This window comes from Gekko japonicus, unplaced genomic scaffold (genome assembly GCF_001447785.1).
Source record: "Gekko japonicus isolate JY-2015 unplaced genomic scaffold, Gekko_japonicus_V1.1 scaffold1284, whole genome shotgun sequence".
Lineage (NCBI taxonomy): Eukaryota > Metazoa > Chordata > Lepidosauria > Squamata > Gekkonidae > Gekko > Gekko japonicus.
Genome location: NW_015169212.1, coordinates 249,514 through 265,354, shown reverse-complemented (window position 1 = coordinate 265,354; position 15,841 = coordinate 249,514). Strand labels below are relative to the sequence as shown.

The following is a 15,841-nucleotide window of genomic DNA, read 5'->3' as shown; positions in this document are numbered from 1 at the left end:
TTTGATGCTTGAAATTTTGCAAATATGTACAGTGTTGGCACATGAGGTTTTTTTGCTGCTGCTTGCTAAGCTGAACGCTTAGTAATAAGTGATTTGATATCTTTGTCCTTTATCCATCTTGCCAGTTGAAATACTTGACTCTCTTCCTCAGCTGAATGAAGAGCTACGTAAGAAACATTTATAAAGTTACCTTGCAGATAATGACTTTTGAGGAGTATTTTATTGTCAAGCAGTTTACCTCTTTGGAGCTACTAGAAATACTATGTTGGATGGACTGTTTCTAAAACCCAGTTGCTTAGAGAAGCAAATGTTCTCTTCTGTTTCATCCTTTTTCTTTTATTCGTTCTCTGGCCTGTAGCCATAGTCATGAGACATGCTAGATTGAAAATCTGAGCCAAACATAGCCCTGACAGCAGGGCTTCTGTACAGAAAGAAATGGTGTAGTAGATAAGGGTGTAAAACTGTTCAGAATTATGCTCTAGGTTGGAATTCCCATTCTGCCATTGAAGCTTGCTGGGGCAGGCAAGCATTCTCAGCCTAACCTACTTCAAAGTTGTGGTGAGGATAACATGGAGGAGAGGAGAATAATGTAGCCACTTTGTGTCCCCACTGGAGAGAAAGGTGGGGTATAAAGGAAGTAAATAAATTGATTGTAGACAATGTTTATTATGCCTTCATAATGTTTATTGGGTCGGCTTGAGCCTGTTATACCAAGGTCATAATGTGTTGGATTCCACATAGATTTGTGTGGGTGAAAGGGGTGGATTTTTGCAGATTTCCCCACCACAGTAGCCCAAGTCATCCCCCCAAATGCTGTTCCTGTAGGATGGGGGACCTCCTAGGAATAGCCACAGGAGGGCATGATCAGCAAAGATTACCCCTTGCACCTGCAGAAATCTACATGGGATCTGAGCCAATAGCTATGACTTCACAAAGGTTTTTTATTTGTTTGTTTTTTACTAAAGCATTTTATCCTTATGGAGTTGCTATGGGGTGCTTCACTGGGTGCTTACAAAACATCTAGCCCCCATTGCTAATCATGCTTGATGAAACTTCTCAAAATAAAGGCATGTTTTCTGTAATAAATATATCATTTTCTTATAGAAGAAGCTTTTCAAGCTGTTTAAAACATCTTCTTGCCATAGCTGGTTATGTTGAGCTTTAAGATGCTATTTGCTGCTGTAATTTTCCATTTAGTTATTGATTTACAACTTGTCTATTTTTGCTACGGCCAACTTCTAGTTACATTTTAGAAATTTGTATTAAGGCAGGCAAAAAGAACATGTGAATGTCATCTTCACCTTGGCTTCCAAAAGCCAGTGCTTCTGGACAGACACCCTTTCAGACTCAGCTGGTTTACAAATAAAATACTTCACAAGACTGTTCTTCGTTTCCCCAAAGCTTTGGAGAATATCAAAGCAAAAATCTCACTGTTTCTGATGTGCAAGTCATGGTATGGCAGCAGTCCCTGGTTTGTTCAGGTTGTTTGTCATGTCAGGCCAACTGAGGTGCTGTTGATCATTGCCAAGGCTGCTGAAGGACTGAGGAATCAACTTGTATGGAAGGGGTTGCTGTTTTCTTGGAGGAGGTTTGTAGCCTGGGTGTGGTGTTGAATCCTGGCCTACAGTGGGAGGCTCAGGTCTTCTCTGTGACCCACAGTGCTTTCTATCAGTGTTGCTGACACACCAGCTGCAGCTCTGGTCACATCCTGGTTAAATCACTGTAATACACTTTACATGGGGCTGCTGCTGAAAATTGCTAGGAAACCTCAGTGGGTCCAGAATGTGACAACCAGGCTATTGTCCCTGTATCTTTTCACCCCTTGGTTAAAAGATCTGCACTGGTTGCCTGTTTCCAGGTACGATTCAGACTGCTGTGTTTTTACCTTTTTAGGGCTCTGAGTAGCTTGGGACCATGGTATTCTCCCATACTGTCTAGGCTATCCATTTTGTTCCTCTTTTCGACCCCTGTTCTGTTGCCCTGCCTTCAGAGGGAAGGTGGGAGGTGACCACAGACAGGACTTTTTCAGTGGTTGCACCTTACCTCCTTCCACATATATATTTTGCTCCACCTTGGCTCTCAAGTTGGAAAAGTTTTTTTCCCCTCGAGCATCCACACAGTGTTGATTCTACTCATCCATTTCCCCAGCTTTGTTTCAATATTTTCCAAACCTGCTCTGGTACAGTCTTTCCTGAAAGATCACAGTCTCACTGGGTTTTTACACTGGGAAGGTGTGTGTTTTCTAATCTCCTACCAAACTGGTACCATTTTTCTGCCATCATCCCTCTTCCTGCTGCCATTTTCCCTTCACACACACCATTGGAGAACTTCTTGCCAGCCTTTTTAAAAAAAATCAGAAGTTGCTAAATCTTAGTAGCATTAATGCGCAGAGGTTAAGATGCTGAGCTGCAGACTGGAAGGTCTGTAGTTCGGCAGTTTGGGACCCTAGTGCTGCATGATGGAGTAAGCATCGAAGCAAGAAATTGCAAGTAGATAAATAGTGACTGCTTTGGTGGGAAGGTAATAGCGTTCTGTGAGCCGCGGCATTCAGTCATGCCGGCCACATGACCACAGAAACATCTTTGGACAATGCTGGCTCTTGGGCTTGGAAACAGAGATGAGCACTGCCCCCTAGAGTCGGATTCGACTGGCTTTCGAGCAAGGGAAATCTTTACCTTAATTTAACAACAATGAATTGAAAAAACTTTTATGGCAGGAGCGTGGAATGATGTCTGTCAGGACATAACCAAGGAAAATAGGAAGAGCCAAGGAAATACGAAGAGCTCTACTTCTTTTTACCCAGGTTTTTAACACATGGATTTTTATGGCCTACTTCTAGCATGTGGACCCCACATTGCTAAGACTGTTTACTTAGCCTGCCCAGATCGGAGCTTTATTTCATGAGTAAATGTAAACCCTAGTCTTCCATAGTTGTATAGGATACCTGCATAGAGTACAAGGGGCAATGGTGTGCCATGAGATGAGTCAGCACCGAATAATACAATACATGTGGACTCTACTATCAGCCTTGCTCAGATGTCAGTTTTGTAGTTCAGTGCTGACATGATTTCAGAATTGTTTGCCTGCAGTTCTCTTTAGGAGGCCGACATTAAGAAGAAAAATTAAACTCGTAAGTTTTGGGATTACTGTAGAATATGAAAGCTTAAGAGAAAGGCCTGAGTGCATTGGGCACAGCTGGGCGCTGACTTGACTTTGTCAATTAATGAGTAGAAATCTCTGAATAAATGTGAAAGCCCTGCTCTTGGATAATAATGGGAGGTAGAGAGGGACTGTATATTTTGGGAAGAGTTTGAATGTATATCCCTGCAGTCTGATCTTATTTACATAGAAATAGCCACTTCCAAGAATTATTTTGAGATTCATTTTGAACTCCCCTTTCAAGCTTTTACTGTGGATTTAATTAAGTCAGCTTGTAATATCGCCTGCATGCCAGGGGTTGTGACTGTATAGAAAGCCAGTTATGGTAATTGTCTTTTCTCTGCTTCTGTATGGAAAATATCTTGCTGTGGTAAAATCACTGTTGGATGCAGCCTAATGATCCATATAGTGAGTGATATTCAGCATCAGTATTAAAATTGCTTTAAACTGCAAGTGAGCAGTGACTCACAAAAGCTTATACCCTGCCACAAATTTTGTTAGCCTTTAAGGTGCTGATTTTTATCACTATAAGTAAAGATAGGAAAGAGGGGATTAGATGGAATGTTTAGGAGAGAAAGGAAAATCTGTTTGAATCTGATGTGTGATAAGAATGCCAGGCAGGGGTGTTCCCTCTAAGCTGAGTTAGTGTGAGCTAGCTCACAGTTTTTTTAGCCGGCTCACACATTTTTGTCTTAGCTGAGGAAGGATGGCTCCAGAGGAACTAATTTATGCAGTAGTCAAATCACTTGCTCACAACTTTAATGCCAGGAGCTCACAAAGAAGCTTAGAGGGAGCATTGGATAACGTATCTTAATATTGTGAATGGAAATAATTTGTCTCCAGCAGCAGTAGAGAATTCATGAGTGAGTGCATAGCCTTATGTCTCAGCTTATTGGTCTTGAAGGACATGCGTAAGATTGCCAGTTCTTGAAAATAAACTTCTGGGACCTGAGGAAGGAGAACTCTAGTTTAGGGACAGATCCCACTGTGGAACCGGAGTGGAAGTCTGGAAGTGGACGAGTGGAAGCCTGGAAATAGAAGAGTGGAAGAGTCCAGCAGTTTGCAGCAGGTCTGGGAGAGGAGCCCAGCACACACCGTGTACTCAGCAGCATGTAAATAAAAGAGAGGGGAATAGGTGGTGTCTTATTCTTCCTTTCTTAGCAGTTGACCAGGGGGAAAATGGCCAGGTGGTTTGCTGTGGTCAGTTGATATATATTAGTATGTTCTGTTTTGTGACATCAAATAAATGTGTGAAGTTTTTGTCATTGGTATAAGAAGAGGAGATTGGATTTATACTCTGCCCTTCACTTGGATTCTCAGAGTGGCTTACAGTCTCCCTTCCCTTCCCCTCCCCACAATAGACATCCTGTAAGGTAGGTGGGGCTGAGAGAGGTCTTTCGAGAACTGCTCTTGAGAGAACAGCTCTGAAAGAATTTGTGACTGACCCAAGGTTACACCAGCAGCTGCATGTGGTAGAGTGGGGAATCAAACCCAGTTCTCCCAGATTAGAGTTCACACTCTTAACCACTACACCAAACTACAGTACACCACTACAGTACACCAACCAAAGCTTGCTGATAAACAAGAAGTCACTTATGGCGGATGAACCCATTTCTTAATTAGTTGCTTTATATATTGGCTCTAGTATTCAGTTAAATGAACTCAGCTTAAAGCAATGAATTACAAAAAATTGGAGTCAAGTAGTTTGTTTAGGATTAAAAATTAATTTTTTGTTGTGGCTATGACAACTGTGTGTAGATACTGTAATACTTTTGTTGCAGCATTAATAAATGTTAGGTTTTATGATAGGAATACTTAGGAAACTAAAGTATTCTAAATACAAAATACTAAAACTTGAAAAAGGATACCATTGATCTTGAAAACCAAAAATGATCAGGAGGCTAAAGAACCTGTCCTATGAGGATCAGTTAAAATGCTGTTTAGCTTAGAAAAAAAGGTAAGTAAGGGGTCTTTAAAATTATGGTGTGGCTTATGGCTTTCCCACCCCTCTCATCATGTTAGAACCCCAGGTCATCCACTGAAGCGAAATGGTGGAAAATTCAGGACAGACAAAAGGAGGTACTTCTTCATACAGTGTAGTTATATTGTGGAACTCACTGTCACAGAATGTGGTGATGATGACCAACTTGGAACTCTTTAAAAGGGGAATGGGTGGCCCTGACCTGGATAGCCCAGGCAAGCCTGATCACGTTAGGTCTTGGAAGCTAAGCAGGGTCGACTCTGGCAAGTACTTGGACAGGGGACCTCCTTGAAATGCGGGAGGTGGGGGCAGGCTTTATTCAGCCTCCTCTCTGAATATTCTCCAGCCCCCCCCCCAATAGAGGTCAGTCATCAGAGGTCACCATCAATGTTCCCTCTAAGATGTGGAGTCTTGTGAGCAATGATTCTATCTTGTGAGCTACTGGCATTAAAGTTGTGAGCAGGTGATTTGGCCGCTGCATAAATTAGTTTGTTCTGGAACCATCCTTGATGAGCTAAAGCAAAAATGTGTGGGCCGGAGGCTTAAAAACTGTGAGCTAGCTCACACTAACTCAGCTTAGAGGGAACACTGGTCACCATGACTTCCAGGTGAACATACACATGTACGCACATATAAAAAATACAAAAAGGAGAATGGATAGATTCATGGAGGATGGGACTATCAATGGCTGCTAGCCTTGATGGATGTCTGTTCCCTTCAGCACCACAGGCAGAGGTACCTGAGGCACTTTGATTCTTTATTTCTGTTTCTGGAGAGCACAGGCAGGAGGATACTGCTGCAGTTATCCTGCTTGTGGACTTCCTAGAGGCAGCTGTGCGAACTGAACGCTGGGCTTGATGGGCCTTTGGTCTGATCCAGCATGGCTCTTCTTATGTTCTTATCTACAAGGCTGAGCGATCATTTGCCATGTGCTTTGTCTTGTTAATATAATGAAACATGACTTATTGTCCTGCATTGTTGTCACAATCAAGTAGTTGCAACAGCATGTGGCCTTAGAGCAGTGAGACCTGTTGTCAGTTGAGAAGAACGTTATTCAATAGTTGTATTGGCACTGGGGTGAAAAGATTAAAGGATACAGAAGTGGCAAATAGCACAAATGATTTCCACAGTACACATTTGGAAAAATATTCAGTGATGAGTTTGCTGCTGAGTTTAGACTCTTGCATAAACTAAGGCTTGTAAGATCCTGAGTTGGTGCTGCTATGTTTTTGTCTTTGCAGAGGATGTGTAATATCCATTTTATTTGTTAAACTGTCACCTGTTAACCATCCTGCACCCCTTTAACCACATTATTTTTGCAGCTGACTTCTGTCATCACTAAGATTACTGGAGACTGTTTATACTCCAGTTTCATTTGTTTTCCCCAGCTACACAAAACCACTTTGCTTTTGTTTGTAATGACAAGTATGCAATGTTTGAAAAGGCGTCACAATTTCTTCTGCTTATGGAAAACTTTTCTGAAAGGGTTCTTTCATCTTTTATAGCATGAGTAGTCCTAAATCATTTCCGTCAGAGAGGTGTGGGAAGATGGCACTGCATTCTGCAGCTGTCAGTATATGCTGGATCTCTGCAGCTGAAGAATTAACTGAGATCTTATCCATCATCCCAGACAGTAGGTGCTTCTGCCTGGGTCCAAAGTTGTCTTCTGCCCTCACAAGGCCACTTCTATAAGTGGAAGGAAGGTGCCAGTTTTCTCTAGTCCACTTCAGATCTCCACATTGTACCCCATGGTATTTTTAAGGGCTCCTCAATCCTAAGGAGGAGCATTTCCAGGAGTACAGTGCGCTAAAGGGGGAAGTGAAGGTCAAAAAATTCAATTGCATGAGTGAACCTCTGCTCAGTCATTTGGATTTAAGCCTTGGCCTCCATTAAGGGGCATGCCGCAAAACTAATGCTAAATGTTTCCGTACATAGAGATGCATTGTATCTCACTAAGGTCCTTAAACCCTCTCAACATAGCTACCATCTATCATAATGGCAGGGTAGACTAGACATATACAAAGGCCACTTTTTTGCATTTCTGTGTGATCAACAGAGCATAGGACTGAGCTGTGATGATAGGGAATAGAGCTTGGTTCTCAGTGGTTTCTATAGAGTTTTTTACAACAGTGTAAATGGGCTACAGTCGGGCATAGCTGAGAAGGGGGGGAATGATCCTCAACTCCTGCCCTAGTGTCACTGGGGTTAGTTTATTCCTTACCACATTGTTAAACTCTAAATTTATTTATTTGAATCATAGAATCATAAGAGTTGGAAGGGACGTCCAGGGTCATCTAGTCCAATCCTCTTCACACAATGCAAGAAATTCACAAATACCCCCATGCCCCCAGTGACCCCTGCTCCATGCCCATAAGATGGCAAAAAGCCTCTAGGATCCCCGGCCAAACTGGCCTGGAGAAGAATTGCTGCCTGACCTCAGAGTGGCGATTAGCATTTCCCTGGGTGTGTAAGAAAGGGCCATGAGAACTGAGCACTGTTGCAACCCTTCTTGCCCTCCCTCTCATGATCTGCCTAAAGTCACACAATCAGCATTGCTGTCAGATGGCCATCTAGCCTCTGTTTAAAAGCCTCCAAAGTAGGAGAGCCCACCACTTCCTGAAGAAGCCTGTTCCACTGAGGAGCCGCTCTAACTGTCAGAAAGTTCCTCCTAATGTTTAGGTGAAAACTCTTCTGATTTAATTTCAACCTGTTGGTTCTGGTCTGACCTTCTGGGGCAACAGAAAACAACTCTGCACCATCCTCTATATGACAGCCCTTCAGGTACTTGAAGATGGTTATCATACCACCTCTCAGTCGTCTCCTGCTTTCATTCATAATTTTAACAAGGCAATGATAGCACAGCTGTCATAAAAATTACTCTAATTCAGCAGGTAAGATTCTCTTGTAGAATTTGCACTCATTAAAGCAGGATTGGGGAGCTCCCAGATGTGAGCAGATCACAGAGGCTCACGGGAACCCTAACTTTCACTTTCTATACCATGTAGCTTGAGAGAAGGTGAATATGGAATAGCAAATATTTACAGTGGGGAAAATTTCCTCAGTTTTGAACAAGGTTTCTGGCTTGGACACAGATAAAGTTGAAAATGAAGCAAATGTATCAGAGCACTGCCATGATGTTTTTGAAAACCATTATTTTTACCCATAGTATTTGAATCCAAGGAGAAGGTCTGCTGTTGTTGTTCAGTCGCACAGTTGAGTCTGACTCTTTGTGACCCCATGGACCACATCATGATCATAGAATCATAGAGATCCATAATCTTTCTCAATGCACGTGTAGTATGCGATTTAACTTTTTAAGGGGAAGGGGAAATGGTGGGTGCAAGATAGTGTTGATATACCAGCAATAATGTCTGGGAAATGTTTGGGGCAAGTTCTGACTCTCTGGAAAGACACAGTGAGAGCTGTCTAGACTGAGAATTGCTGACAACAGTACTCTTTTATATTGGTGTTTGGAGATTTACCTGAATGCTATCTGGCAGTGCTACTTCTCTTGAATGTCCTTGTGTTGTGTTGTGATCATAGGGCATGAAGGCAAGAACATACCTTTCAGAGCTGACAATTGCTAGTGGTGACAGTTGCAAGGCTATTTTGGGAGCTTTATTCTTTCGCTCTTTGAACTGTTGTCTCTGTGCCAGGACAATGTTAACCCGGACATTGTTCAGCTGTCAGGGGACTTGTCTTTGAGATGGGTACTTGCCTGTTACCATTCATATTAGCAAAACAAAACTAATTCATCCTTCAGTAAAGCAGTGTTAAACTTCAGTTCCATTCTTATATATGCTCATAGTGACATGGCAGCCACTTCACCATGGCATGATGCTGTGCTTCTGATATAGTGCATAGTATATATATGACTATCAGGACCACATGAGTTGAACCAGCCCTCTTGGGTATCCTGTTACCACACTCCACAAACATGTGAACATGTATTCAGAGTGATATGGGGAATTAGGAGAATTAGCTTGCATGTTTGTGCAGGGATTGGAAAACTGGGTGGCTGAGAATAGCAGGTTTTCAGCACGAGGATGACAGAAACTTGATTTAAAGGTTTAAAGAGTAATATAGAATTTATTGAGGGATTTGGTAACAAATACTAAATCGAAGCACAGACAAATAGTGCATTCCTTATCCAAACTAACAAAATAATAGTAACAATAAAAAAAACAGAGCTACTCCATTTTGGAAGAGGAGTTCCTTTTAAAGCTAAAGGTGTAAATGTGGGGAAATGGGGAATAGGGCCTAGCAGATATGGAATCTATTGGGACAGAGGTGTCCAGTCTTTCAGATGAGAGGGGGGCGTGGCGTTGGAACGCGGCTGCATGGACGCCTAAATCCGGAGCTCCGTGCCTTCCCGTCCCGATTTGCCCATGCGACCATCTAAAAATCACTTTTAACTTACCCCCGCATCTTCGCAAGACTTGAGTTAACACTCCGGACGCCAAAGCACTCATCTGGGTGAGTCAAAACTTGTTAAATAAGCCGTTTTTTCAAATCGTCGTGAGATGCTAGAATGATCCCCAAAATGGCCGCTGATAACAAAGCCAAAAAGAAAGACGCACAAGAAGAGCCTGTAACTTTAAAAATGCTGCAAACTACGCTAAAAACTCTTTCCAGGCTTTTGAAAATTCTGTATTAGAAAAATTCAAAAATCGATACTGCCTTGCAGCCTATAACGGAGCAAATTAATCACTTAACTTTGGCTTTAGAAACAACAAAAGCCATTGCTGAAACTGCCTGTACCTTAGGCACAACCATACAAACCGAAACTCAAGAACTACAAAAAGAACAACTGGATATGAAAGAGAGACTTTTAACCCTGGAAACTGAAGCAAGGAAACATCATTTAAAACTCAGAGGGTTTAAAGAACAACCTGAAGAAGAAGCAAATTTGCTAAACGCAATTCCAATATGGCTGGCATCATTAATCTATACTGAAGAAGAAACTACACAACTGTCAACAATTAAAATTGGCTACAAAAAGTTCTGTTCATGGCAGAAATGGACAAAATTACAAGGAAGTTGAATAACAAAGAAGATCAAGATTTTTTTTGACGAATGGAATGACTTTAAATTGTACTTGGAAAAAAACTGGGATGTAAAACAAAATTTACTATGTATGGAACAATATTGAGTCAAAATGTGTTATCTAGTTAAATTGTGTTATCTAGTTAAATTGTGATATCTAGAGTTATACTGGAATTTTGAAGTAAAAGGGGGAAGCATTGCGGGAAGCCACTGGTGGGAAGGTAGGGAAGGTAGGGAACTTTGGTTAAGTGAAAATGTTTTAAATATATGATTACCTTTAAGAGAAAATAAAAATTGTTTTAACCCAAAAAACAATTAAAATCTATCGGCTTGGACTTCCAAACAAACTTTCAGATGAGAGGCCTAAATAGAGGAGCAAAGTGTCAGCGCTCTGTATAGTGTGGTGTTGGTTGGAAAATAAAGGGAGATAGAGTTAGGGGATGGGGAGCAAAGATATAGCTGCCCTAGTCTGTGTAGAAATCCGGATGGAAGAAAGGATCCAGTGTGTTGGGAGACTAAGTTGCAGTCCAATTGGTAGCCAGGATCAGACCCAAATTACTGGCTCTAATGCCAATCCAGTTATACTGTTTTGAGCCCATAGGATAGCATGGTTTCTTTTCAGGGAACAAAAGGTTGCAACAGAGGGTTAAGGAATACTTGGGAGGTAGGCAACTTATGAGGAAAAAACTATTATCAGGGAAGGGCAGCAGGGAGGAACGTTTTTTTTTACTGAATTATAAGAAGACGGGGACGGCAAAGGATGAGATGGTTAGACAGTGTCATAGATGCAACGAACATGAAATTAAGCCAACTTCAGAGGACGGCGGAAGACAGGAGGGCCTGGCATGATCTTGTCCATGGGGTCGCGAAGAGTCGGACTCGACTGTGCGACTAAACAACAACAACATTCAGAATTACAAAACTGGAGATATGACACTGTATCTTATATTAAGTGGGAGCTTTGGGGACAATGGGAAGATTTGAATTGGAGGTTCCAGGCTGTCACAGGGCAATTAACATCTGAATTGAGATAATGGTCAGTGACCACACATCAATGTAGAAGACAATATGGGGAGAGGCATCTTTGTGTTCTAGCCTGGTATGGCTTAATCCTGTTGGCACTCCCTGATTTCTCCCAAAAAGGTTTCCTTGAAAGTTGACATTGCTGCGAGATCATTTGCAGTATTTGTTTTTGCAGGATCCATCATGAGACTCAAAACATAGCAATTTTCCCCCGTGCTCTGTGCTTGCCTTGTGGGACCTGCTCATGCAGTGCATGCATTCAGGCTGGGAGTGAGGAGTGTGTGGATGAAAGGGAGGGGCTGGCAACAGTCTCCCCTCTTGTCTGTGGGAATACTCATGTAATTGGCCCTACCCACATGGTTGTGATACTTACATGTACTCCACAGCTGTACAGAATTTCATCACAGAGAAGCAGTTACCTGTTTTTCAGTGTGTACATGGAGTGGAGCTTAGCTGTATCTTTTCAGAACACGGACACAACGCAGTCTGAAACAGTGCAGAAACTGAAATCTGACATGCTAATAATTACATCACATAAAGCTGCCTTTATATGGAATCAGACCATTGGTCCATCAAAGCCAGGCACCCTGATCTTTGTCATAATCTACAACCTGATTCTTTTAACTGGAGTTGCCAGGAATTGAACCCGGGACCTTCTGCATGCCAAGCAGATATTCTTCCTCTCAGTCTATGACCCACACAGCTCATTCACAAAGAATTATTTGAAGACATTGGCACTGGGGTTCCTTAGAATTGATTCAGAGCAGAAATGAAACAGCACATTCTGTATGTGTGTAGAAAAATAACAAAGGATGTTTGGACACCATTATGAATCTTTATGGAGAAGTCGCGCCTCTTAAATTTTCAGAAGAGTGCTGAAAACTTTTGATTCAGGTATCAAGTTTCTCAAGGATTTGGCAGTTCAGTAAAATCCTTCTTTTGTTGTTGTTCAGCAATTAAATTTTGATGCAAGTGTAGCAATCTACAGATCATATCTATACATTGAGAACCATACACATTTCTTCTCTTAGCCAACCAACTCATAATTCTATATGTTATAATAAATAAATAAATATTAATTTCACCACTTCGAATTGAATATCACAAGGTAAAGAAATTGAGAGGAAGCATTTTTAAAAAATCTTTTAGTTCAGTGGTTTATAAACTCTGGTCTGAGAACCACCTGTGGTCTCTGAAATCATGATGAAAACAAGAGAAGAATGCTAATGGGATAGAGATTTCAGCTTTCCACCAGATGTTGAAAGAGGCTGTCCATTTAAAAAAAAAATTAGGTGTTAAACTGAAGAGTGTCTTGTCCTTTCAACAATGCACACTTCTGTATTGGGACCTTCACCAGCTATCTGAATAGTTCTCCTTATTGCATGAAGGTAGTTTTGCTGGCTCTTGTCCATGAATTACAAATATGTCTGTATACTATTAGCCACATGTGGCTGTTTTCTGCAGATAGCTAAATCCACGAATTGGTGCCAGAAGGAAAATAAAAAGATTTTTCTGCATACTAGGGGAACGTCCCAGGTATACAGAAAAATCTGAAAAAAAATTAAAGGGGGTTTAAATCCCCCCAAAAGCTTGGGACCTGTGCTGGGTATACCGCTGCCACAGCCTGGGAGTTGTGCTGAGGATGATGCCATTGGCAGTGCAGCACAGGGAGAGCCTGGGGGTTGTGCCAGGCCCAGGGGGAGCTGCTGGAGAGCCCAGGGGCTACATTGGCCCCGGTGGAACAGCCCAGGACTCAGCACTGGGCCTGGCGGCAGCACAGCCCAAACAGAGCCCGGTGATCATGCTGGGTACAGCAAGTGGGGAGATAGGATTCCCCCAGCGAGTCTTGTAGGGCCCCAGTTGTTATGTTATAATTCATAAACCTTTCAAGCATCCACCACATCATTCTCCTTAGGGAAGAAAATGTGGTGATGCATACAGACAAACAAACCAAAAAGTGGTTCTTTATGCAACTGTTGTCACTGATTTACTCCAAAATCAGTCTATCTAGCCTGGTTTAATCCCTTGTAACTATATTAAAATGTACTATCTTCCGGGTGAAAAATAGTGGCCAAGGTAACCTAGTGTCCTTTTCAGAGTTATCCAGTGTTTTGATTTCTAGATTGTGCTCCCTCTGCATGTCTTTACACTGTTATTCATCTGGCTTCTCCATTAATTTCATTGTTGGGGCTTCTGATTTTGATCCAACTTTGCACTTTTATTGAATATGCAGGATTCATTCTGCTTTGCTATCAGTAAAATTGTTATCAGAAAAGATAAAGCTGTATAATATTATAACCAATAAATGGCAATTTTTACTGTGCCTTAAAATTAAGAATTAAGAACACTTGCCATTTTAAAAATGAAGTATTTCTAAAGCATAGGAAAAATCCAGGTCTGCTTAGTGTTTGAATCCCTTCTATAAATCCTTCACTTTCTTTACACATCAAGTTACTCCAGTATAGATTAATTAGAGGAACAGGTGGAGATTTGTCATTTGTCTTCCCTCCAGTTTTTGTTCCTCTGGAAAGAAGTGGGTTGTCAACTGATAGTAACCAATGGAGTTTAAAAAGAATCTTAGATCAACTATCAACTTTTGTTACAGCTAATCCAGTAATTTATGGAGAGGTGAATCATTTTGATTTCTTTGGCTGACAACCAATCTGAGCAGTTGCAGTTAGTTCAAGTTGTTTTGTAGTGCCAACAAGAGAAATTGTTCTTTTCCATCAGACCTGCCAAAGAAACCCAAGCATAAATGTATCCTTGAATGTGTACAAAGAGACCAAACATAAATCTGTCTCTTGTTGGAAAAGACAATGTCTGGTGTACAAAGAAGAAAAGAAGAAGACCCTGCAGGGGGCAGCAAGAAGACAATTAGATAGGATAGTGAGGACACCACCTTCTCTCTCACGTTAAGTGTCATTCCTTGTCTGTCTCCAGATTGCTACTCTTATGGCAATTTCCCCCTTCTCAGAAGTTCGACACCTCAGTCTTCTCGTTTTCTCTCAGCTAGAGATGTGGTTAGGAACCTATCTTTGTTTTTTCTCTTTTCTACCAAGTTAGTTCCTAAGTAAACCTTTGTTTACTCTTTAATCAGGTTGGGAAAGAAGGAAAGGAGAGGGGCAGCAGGCACTGCTGGGAATGCAAAGGAGAAAAGCAAGGGCAAGAGAGGGAGTGGGGAAATGAGATCCTCATGTGTCCCCCAGTTGTGCATAACTAATCAAGATTTTGGATTATACTTCTAAAATTGTAGTAAGATTCTTTCTAGCTGTAAATAAATGTATTTTGTTTTATAGAAACCATTTGTTCAGGAAATTCATGAATTTCAAAATTTGAAACTGTGTTTAAATCAATCTACCCTGTTTTATATTAACTTTACAACTACATTTGAAAATTTCAGGGAGTTCAAAGATTTATCTGGTAATTATGTGAACAACACGTTAAGTGCGTAATAATGTTCAAGTCCGAAGACATTAAGCTAATCCAGTAGTCAGCAAATAGCCTACATAGGATTTTTTTTTACAAACAACAGAACAAACGCTTACTACATTGTCATGCTTGATCTTGTCCAATATTTCCTTAGCCTAAAAATTCTGAAGTGGTATAGAAGGGCAGCCCTGACCTGGATAGCCCAGGCTAGCCTGATCTCGTTAGATCTCAGAAGCTAAGCAGGGTCAGCCATCGCTGGTATTTGGATGGGAGATGCAGAGGCAGGTGATGGCAAACCACCTCTGAATGTTTCTTGCCTTGGCCCATTGCCATACATAAGCTGTGACTTGATGGCAACCCCCCTCCCCCCCAAAAAACAGAAGGGCAGCAGTGCTTCTGAATAACTGATTGTGTGTATGTGTGGGTGTGTGTGTGGGGGGGTCAGTATTTGCTTGTAGAAAGGAGATTATTCAGAGTGAATTGCTCTGTAAGGGCTGTCATATATGTTTTTGTGTTTCATTACTTTAGACTCAAAAGAGTATACATTCTTCAGTCTGACTTCTTTGACAAATGTTGCCTGTAACAAGAAACTTATAACAAGCTCAAAATAGTATTGATGCGCTTGAGACAAATACATTCCTGCATAATCAGCATCTTAGAGCTCAGGCAACTAAGAAAAAAATATTTCAGTCAGAATATATTTCACGAAACAGTAAATATGGATGCATTGTTGCTGCTTTTTATATAGTAAGCTCTTGGTTTAAAAATCAACTTTGGCTTCATGTGCAGTGAAGTTAAATCTCCAGTATGCAATTTTTCTGAATCTTGTTTGACCCCAATTTTTTATGAAATCATGCTTGGGATTCTCTGCTTTCATTTCACCCCATGCTATTGGATGGCCTGGTATCACTTTTATTAAAGGTTTTTTTGGGGTGTGTGTGGGGGGGGACAGCATGTTCCAAACCTTGCCCTGCTCCATGGACTTTAATGCCATTTCTAAAGTGAATTCTGAAAGATCACTTTATTGTGTGTTCACCCCTTAAGTGAAGGTAAACTCACACGGAGAGGTCAGTGGGAACTGAAAGACAGGAAAGTTCAGAGTTGGAGCACTCAGTATTATTTACAATTTTTAAATGGAAAGTAGACTTTGTTTACCAAATGTAATACCAGGTCTTCTCTCTGCTGTATTTCCTTTTCTTTCCC

The 15,841-nt window shown here is 41.3% G+C and overlaps 1 protein-coding gene across 1 annotated transcript in view; it reads left to right on the top strand.

Moving 5' to 3' along the window:
- Positions 1-15,841, top strand: part of LOC107114776 (protein phosphatase 1 regulatory subunit 12B-like) — a 64,828-nt gene that overhangs the window by 7,557 nt on the left and 41,430 nt on the right. The window lies entirely within an intron of this gene.